The 7,548-nt window shown below is 36.3% G+C and overlaps 1 pseudogene; it reads left to right on the top strand.

Annotated features, from left to right (window-relative positions):
- Nucleotides 1-981: 981 nt before the first annotated feature.
- Nucleotides 982-1,100, top strand: LOC111739440 (annotated as a pseudogene).
- Nucleotides 1,101-7,548: the final 6,448 nt, after the last annotated feature.

Genomic DNA, 7,548 nt, shown 5'->3' with positions numbered 1-7,548 from the left:
GTCACATTCTTCACACTAAATGGCAAGGCTGAATCACCAACAGTATAGTTCTGGAATGTAGCTAGTCTACCAGGTCTGAAGTACCACTTATCAAAACACAATTCTGTAAAGATGGATATGTGTAGAAAATAGATATAACAAGACACCCACACAACCCTTGTATAGTCAGTAGGTTGAAGCAGAAGAGGTAAAAGAAATGCTCGAAGGAGTAACCTGGAAAACAACATCCAGGAGAACATCCTAAATATCTAGGACTACATAGTGTGGATCATTCTGAGACAAAATTTTAAGTCAACATGGGAGAAAGAACAAATAGTGAGTATAACTGTGGAAAGATATGCAGTTACAAAGGAAAATTTTTATAGTCACTCCAGGTCTCAAGTTGCCTGTGATCAGTCCTACCAACATTCTGTTCCCAATCACTGTCAATGTAATCTTCTGTGATAAAAGTTAGCAATGTGCATTGTCATAACTGACCAAATTCTCATCAATAATGATGAGTTTAAGACAAAATACAAGCAATATAACTGGAGAAAAAAATAAAAGCAAAAAATAAATCAATTTTGAAATAAAAATAATAGGCAGAGAACAATTTTTTTTAAATGGTTTTGTCCTTTAAATGAATAAGAACAGTCCTCCATATTTTCATTTGCAGTGAAACAAATTTGACTTCTGAATTTAATCTATCTTCTACCAACTCAAGACAGTCTCATAAACTTGATGGATCAGAAAGGCTTTACACTGGGCCCTGCAGTGGAATTCACAATCATTCCTACTTGAACTCAAGCCATTTCAATTGTTTTCACCGTACCTGCTCCTCTTTTCTTCCCTTATGTCAAAAATCACTGCATCAACGTGCTGCCCCTCATTATATATCTTTTTTTTTTTAAGCCTACAGCACCCAATATTCCCAGACAGTCTCCTATCGGGCACATTCAGAGTGGCATGGCCATAGACTCATTATATGTCTTAAGATGCTCAACTCATAGCCATGCTACCCTGAACAAGCCTGATTCTGTCTGATCTCAGAAACTAAGCAGGGTCAGGCCTGGTTAGCACTTGGATGGGAGACCACCTAGGAAGACCAGGTACTGTAGGCATAAAAAATAAATAAACAAGTAAATAAATAAATAAAGATGCTCAACTCATACCACAAATCATAGACTCCTCCCATCAACCAGGAACACATATTTTCATTTGCAACTCTTCACAAATGTCCAAGGGCTATTACTCTGCAGATTCTGGGTATTTCTAGCACTAATTTGGTCTTCTTCATACTATATTCCCAAAATCACTGTTGAAATTTTTTGTTATCGCTTCCCTGCCACCTAGGATTATGTCTGGGATAACAGATGTATTCAGTGTTTTTTTTTTCAATACATAAATAGATACCTCTTACCATAGAATGGTCTGCAATACATATTTCTGTCTAAATCCAAAAATTAGATTAGCTTTCTGTTTAATTATACATTGACTCTACTCTTTAAATTACTCAAATTTAAAATCATCTTAAAAGCCTGTTCACATCTCTATACTGATTTACTGTACCGCAAGTGCTAATTATCTCCATCTTAGTTCTGTCTTTAATCTCGATGATCATAAAGTCCACAAGACGAGCATTTGTACAAACAGACTCTGTCAACCAGTCATTAAGATATAAGATCTTAATGAGGAACATGGGCCTTTTAGAAATTATATTTGTGGATCTTCCAGTCTAAAGTTGGTGCATATGTGCTAAGGTGTTCTGGTCAGAAGGTATGTACATAGGCATGTAGAAGGCATTCCCATGAACCAGATGCAGATTTGAAGAGTCTATGGCTGGAAAAGTTGGAAGAAGTTTAAGGCCAACAAGAACATGACTGATAGTTCAGAGATATTAATACAAATGCTGTATGAATAAAAAAAAAGTCTTATATTATCCTTCTTTGATGTTTTTTTCACATTGTATTCTAAGCTGCACCAAGAAATTAATCCGATGCATATTATTTCATTTATTTTCAGCATGTTTACATATTTCACCTCACTGATAAGCTATCACAAACGGCAGGTCTAAGTAGAAAATCGTGGTGGGTTTAGAGGTACAGAATTACAAGATTAAAATAAAATGATAGTGTCTGTGCAACATACTTATCCTAATGAATATATCAATGAAAGTTTTGAGGAGGGGTTATTGTATCGTAAAACCAGTGTTCTTCAACTATATTAACAAGAACAAATCTTTCATAGTGTGTAGAAAACAATATATGCTGAAACTTTATCACAAGGCTACTGTTAATTGGCTTTTAAATGGCAACACTATTTACAAAACATTAAAACACAAAAACTGTCTGTGTTAGTGGGATTTCTACTTCCAATCTTGATAGTTCTGGAATGGAGTCTGCAGTTTCCCTCTGTCTACCCCTACACACACACACACACACACACACACACACACACACTCACACTTCCAATTTCCATAATCTTTTAAAACCAAAACTGTAGGTCAGGCTAGTTCAATACCTGCAGAGAGAACTCTGAATGACATTTAAGTCAACCTTGGAAATAGCCAGTGATCTCCTTGCTTAGAATGAATAGCAAAGAATGTCGATTTCACTTATTTTTAAGTAACGGTGCAGGCACTGGAAAGAGAAAAGGTTGATAATGCTTTGATTTGTTGTGTTTAGTTTGTTTTTGTTTTTGCTACTATTGCTATTTCTCTTTTTTGTTTGTTTTGAGTTTTGTTTGTATGAGACTTATTAGGAAGCTGATTTGGATGCTAAATCTCCAATACCTAGTACTTTTTTCCTGGTTTTCTTAGCTTATAAAATCCTGCTGATCCCTGATAGCATAAAAACTCTACATTATAAGAAGTCAGTTTCTTGAAGTGTTGAAAAGATTGGCTTTTTATTAATTCCTAGTAATTAATTGTTTGCATATACTAGTCTTAGCTGCCCAAATAAATTGTCAGCTTTTTGAGGGTAGGGCAAAATGTTATCATTCTATCTCCCTTTTCCATTTGGCATAGATTTCAGCAATTATTTAATCCATAAACTATAAATATACTATTATCTATAAAGAGTTAAGATAGAGAGTCATTAGAGATAATAAAATGAATAAGATGAGATCCCTACTCACAGGAGTTTTGAGAGAGAGAGAGAAGGTAATAATTAAAATATAATGTGATAGCATCCATAGCACATTGATTTAAAAAAAAAAAGTCCAAAATAGCTATGCAGAGAGGGTTGTCTGACAAGAGTTGTGACCCTATATCAAAGGGTGCAGTCAGCTCATGTTGACACCTCGAGAAGAATGCTGAAGCAATATGCAGCCAGAGTTTAGTCTCCTTCCTCCATCTCATGCCCCACTGTGCTTGCCAAATGACTGGATTCAACCTGGAGGACCTGGGGAGCATGGAAGCAATTATGATGAGTCCATACAGGTCCACCTTTCAGAGAACGAAGCAGGGTGCTTAAGAGTGGAGAGTGAACCTTGGAGTATAAATGAAAGATATACAACATAGATGTAGATTTGAGGATATAAGATTATATTTACACATAACAAGGGACGTGTGTTTATAGGATATTCAGATGGGGATAAAAATCCTGGGTCTGACATTCAGAAGAAAGATCTGTGCTAAGCAAATGGATCTGGACTCTATTAAACTACAAATAATTGAAAGCATGAGAGTAGATGGATTAACTAATGAGGGGTGAAAAAAGGATCCTGTGTAATGTCAACATTTTAAGTATGGTTAAAGAAACAGAGCACGTGAATGACATAAAAGATAGCATTAACTAGGTGAGAAGAGAACCGGGAGAACAAATTATCATAAAATACTGGGAAGAAATGCTCAAAAGGGTTAAATGCAACTCATTGGTCAAAGTTTACCTTAAGAGGCATTAATCCCTTCTTACTCTCTAGTTGTGCCACTCAGAGAAGTCACTGCCACACAGCTCCGCATCTGAGTCCTAAGTGGTGGAAGGGGCCCAAGACTTTGTAGATCCAGTCAGCCCAGAACTTGGCACTGGAACGGCTGTGACTCTTTCCTGGCATACAAGCCATGCCAGGGCACAGACCTTGTCTTCAGGTAGTCCACAAAGAGAGAAGGTAAGGAGACAGCTATGATTGCGGAAGTTCTCCACTGAGACCCTAGCAAGCAGCCAGGGGCCTAGGAGGCAGCAGGAGCCAAACAAACCTGGAGAGGTTCATACATTGGATCTAATACAAATAGGAAGTGAAATCTGATACAATGGAAACTACTTCATAAAAAAGTGACTGAAAAAGGAAGAGAAGCAGAATAAATGGTAAAGAGGACTCCAGGAGAGAAGCATGACAGTGAAAAGAAGTGCAGACTTAGGAGTTAGATTGCTTGAGTTTAAATCCCTGCTCGACCTCTCACTATCTGTGTGATTTTGAACAATTCATTTATCCTTTCTGTGCCTCGGTGTCCTTATCCTTAAAATGTAGATAAAACATTATCTACCTCATATGGTTGTTATGAGTTACTATATATGAGACATTTAGAACTGTGTCCAGCACATATGGGGCATTATTTTAATGTTTGATAAGGATCAAAGGAAGATTTTGTTTTTAGTTTCATAGAAACTTGAACATCTTTTTCAGGCTTGGAGGAAAAAAAAGAATTTTAAGGAAAAGACTGAAAATATAAGAGAGAGAATGAATTATTGTTGGAAAAAACTATCAAAATGGATAGGATTTCTTGATCAGGTAAAAAGGATTATTCCATAATAAGCACTTTTTGATTGCATGCTTATTGATTGTTCAGGAATATGTATTAGATCAAATAAGGTAATTTTGCATAGGTTACATAAGCATTTTTGTAGTATTTACTAGTCTAAATTTTCAAACGTTATATATTAGTGAACTTCACTGTATCAGTACACATTAAGGCCTAGAATAAATATAATTTAATGAACGAAAAAATGAAGGAATGATTGAATGAAAGAACATTTATTGCTCTGCCCATTCAGTTGTCACCTTCATCTGCACTATAGGATCTTATGTCTTAAACTCTTAAATGAATCCAAAGCAAGGGAGGCAAAGTATTCTGTGAGCTCAGACTCAATAGCTACAGGATTCTAGAATTAACTTTATAGTAGCCAATGTGCATGCACTGGTCACTCAACACACATGTTACCTATCCTATTGCATACAGCCTTGACCTGGGATTGCCATATTCCCAGTTTGTATGCCTAGTCTTCTGCCTTAAGTTTCCAGTTCAATGCTCTAGTTTTCCATCAGAATTAGAGTTCAGTCCTAAACTTCACCCCATATATTTGAGTCTTTGTTTTCCTTCCTATCTTTGTCATAATAGAATAGGCTGGACTCTGTCCCTTGACCCTATCCAATGGCTTGGTTTCCTCTCCCAATAACTGACAACAACAAATTATAATGGTGCTCCCAATTTGACTGAATATGGCCATTGCCTCAATTTCTTTCCAGATGGATAATGGACGACACAAGCCCACGTCATCACAAGTTCACCAGATTCTTTTGGAAACAGTAGTGAACTGTTAGCTTCATCTCTCAAAGGCCAGTACTAAAATTGGATAATTTCACCCAGCCCATGATCTTTGCAGCTTTCTTTTCTAGCTTCCTTTCCTTCTCCACTGGCATTTTTGCACTGGAGGTTCCAACATATCTGATGATCAAAACATTGTAAAGCGTGCCCATTGAAAATGTGATTTTTGCTTCTCTCAAAAATAATGTGAAAATATGAACTCATTCTTACATACTTTTTTTGGTAGAAGTATGAAGTTCATGATCTTAAAAGGTATACAAAGTAAAAATATATTTAATCTTTAGAGGGTAACATTTTTAACACTTCACAATTCTTTAATTCTTCTCTTGAACATCATCAAGTTCTCAAGTTCTTGCTGTGAACAGCCTTCTGATTCCAGAGGCAGTTTAATCATATATGGAAAGAGTAAGAACTTCGTAGTCAAATAGCCATGGGTTCAAATTCTGTGAAAACTACTTTGTGTCACTTTGGGCAAGTTACTTAGTATCTCTAAGCCTCAATTTCTTCAGCTGTAAAAATAGGGTTGATAATACCTTCCACAGAGGGTAGTTTGAGGAACAAATGAGATCACAGATCAAAAGCGCTCAGTCCAGTGCCTGGCACTCAGGGAAAAGTAATTCCCTCCCTTTTCTTTCTTTTCTTCTAGTAATATGAACTAAAGATCAAACAGACTTCAGAATCAATCACAATCAGTTCTGTTCCTGAAGACATCCTACAATTTTTATAAGCCACTCCAATATCAGAAACATGACTATCAAAACTTAATTGTCTGAGATTTTCTCCATATGTTGACTAAGCATATTTGAGCAATTTTGTAAATTAGAAGCATTTTAAGGCATTTTAAACAGAAGCTTATTTATTTATTTGCTTATTTTGCAGCCCCTGGTCATTCTGAGTATGCAATCACCCTTATTGTTATGGCACAATTTCACAGCTGTAACTGCTATATGCAAAAAGAAGTTTGCTTAAAACTGAGGTTTTTTGTATTTGCTTTCCCACAAATTGGGTTATGTTCAATCAGTTCAACCATAACCATAAAACTTGAAAAAGATTTTGAATATATCGAAAAGTTCAGGACTTTTTTCAATTACCAGAAAAGTCATATACATTTATTTACATGATCATTAAACAAGTGAATGTGTCTTACACGAAGAAAACTTAATGAATCCATCCTCTTTGTGCTTCAAGGCAAATTATAAATCATGGCAGTTCTAGTGACTGCCTCAAATTTCTCTTTATTAAATCTTGTGCCATCATCCAGTCTATCATATTCGTTACTCCACCTCCTAGATTTATATTTGCTTCTGCCCATGTGGAAGTTTGGTCCCAAAATTCTTTGTCATGCCATTTATTGACAAATGCAGTCTACATTCCTTCCCTTGGGCTCTGTAACTATTTGAGCCATAGAGCACAGTGTAAATGACACTGGTGCTTTTACTTCCCAATTATCTTGGAATACTTGCTTTTGAAACTGAGCCACCATGCTATGAGAAAGCCCAAGATGTCTCGTGGAGTAGACTTGTAGAATCAGCTTACCAGCTATGTAAACAAACCTAGAAGCAGATCTCCATCCTTATACAAGCTGCCCCAGCTATCCTTGCTGAACTCTGCCAAAATTTCTGATCCACGGGCACAATAAATGACCTGCTATTCTTTTAAGCCACTAAATTTTGGAGTGGTTCATTATGCTGGGATAGAAAACTGGAACAATCCTCACAGGTTTGACTTCCCACTAAGAGGAGTTTAGATAATATTTAGATATAATCGACAGGTTTTAATCATTTATATTTGGAAGGGAAATGACCACAAATAATCTATATAATATCTCTCTCTTTATGTCTCTCTCCTGCCATTATCATTGATTCCCTCTACTACCTGTCCCTTTAATCCTATGTTCCTGGTGTTTTGGTTTCCTCATAGCTCCTCATATATATAAAAAGGACACCCAACTTAGGGACTTTGTATTATTGTCCTTCACCTAGAATCCTCCTTGCCTAGCTATCCAGTCAGATCATCTCATTTGAGTC

Source organism: Pteropus vampyrus, unplaced genomic scaffold (genome assembly GCF_000151845.1).
Source record: "Pteropus vampyrus isolate Shadow unplaced genomic scaffold, Pvam_2.0 Scaffold2, whole genome shotgun sequence".
NCBI lineage: Eukaryota > Metazoa > Chordata > Mammalia > Chiroptera > Pteropodidae > Pteropus > Pteropus vampyrus.
The sequence above is the reverse complement of the archived record's forward strand: the minus strand, read 5'-3'. Positions and strand labels throughout refer to the sequence as shown.